Source organism: Sinocyclocheilus anshuiensis, unplaced genomic scaffold (genome assembly GCF_001515605.1).
Source record: "Sinocyclocheilus anshuiensis isolate Anshui unplaced genomic scaffold, SAMN03320099.WGS_v1.1 scaffold2492, whole genome shotgun sequence".
NCBI classification, from domain to species: Eukaryota; Metazoa; Chordata; class Actinopteri; order Cypriniformes; family Cyprinidae; genus Sinocyclocheilus; species Sinocyclocheilus anshuiensis.
In genome coordinates this window covers 69,700-70,511 of record NW_015542584.1, presented here as the reverse complement: position 1 = coordinate 70,511, position 812 = coordinate 69,700, and the positions used below count along the sequence as shown (strand labels likewise).

Sequence of the window (812 nt, the reverse complement as noted above, 5' to 3'; positions counted from 1 at the left end):
CGCCGCCGGTGTGCCTACACTCATAGAAAATAATGTATTTGAATTTTAAAGACGTGGCGCGACGCTGCGCTTCTCTTCCGGTGCACGACCACCTGAAACGCTGTTTTTTTTCACCTCCGTGCCCAAAAATCTTTGTTTGGGTTTCCGAAAGCGGATGATGTCAGGAAACAGTGGTTGCAATTTACTTTTTAACTCTGTCCATTATAACCCCAATTTGTTATTGTGTGTTTTTCGAACCACCAAGCATGAGAGCATGTTCTAGTACACCCCCAAAACATAATCACGACTTTGTAAAAGAGCATAATAGGACCCCTTTAAGTTTAACATATCGGTCAAGGAAATGCATAATTCACAATACAGGTAAAACACCTGTGAATAATCAATACAGAAAAGAGTGTAGTTGATATTGAAATGAATGAATGAATGAGTGAATGAAGCATTTATGTAGCACTTTATTGTGTATTGCTGTACACCCAAAGCGCTTTACAATCATATGAAGGGGTCTCTCCTCATCCACTCCACAAACATAAGTGGTTTCGCAGTATTTTTGTGTGCCACAGGTGTAAATGCTGCCAATACAAATGAAGTTGTTTGTCATGCAACTGGACATATTAAATCTGAGACAGACAGATAAAGAGAGATTTTGATGTGCAGGAACACAGATATGATGAGCAGATCTGAACTGATCACATTAACCGGATCAGACGTCTGAGTAGTGATGAGTAATGGAGACCTGTCACGTTCACACACACCTGCATCTGTGTGTGTGTGTGTGTGTGTGTGTGTGTGTGTGTGTGTGTGTGTGTGTGTGT

At 41.0% G+C, this 812-nt stretch overlaps 1 protein-coding gene across 1 annotated transcript in view; it reads left to right on the top strand.

Moving 5' to 3' along the window:
• The window catches only part of LOC107694441 (protocadherin Fat 4-like), a 109,601-nt gene that overhangs the window by 84,487 nt on the left and 24,302 nt on the right, over positions 1-812 (top strand). The window lies entirely within an intron of this gene.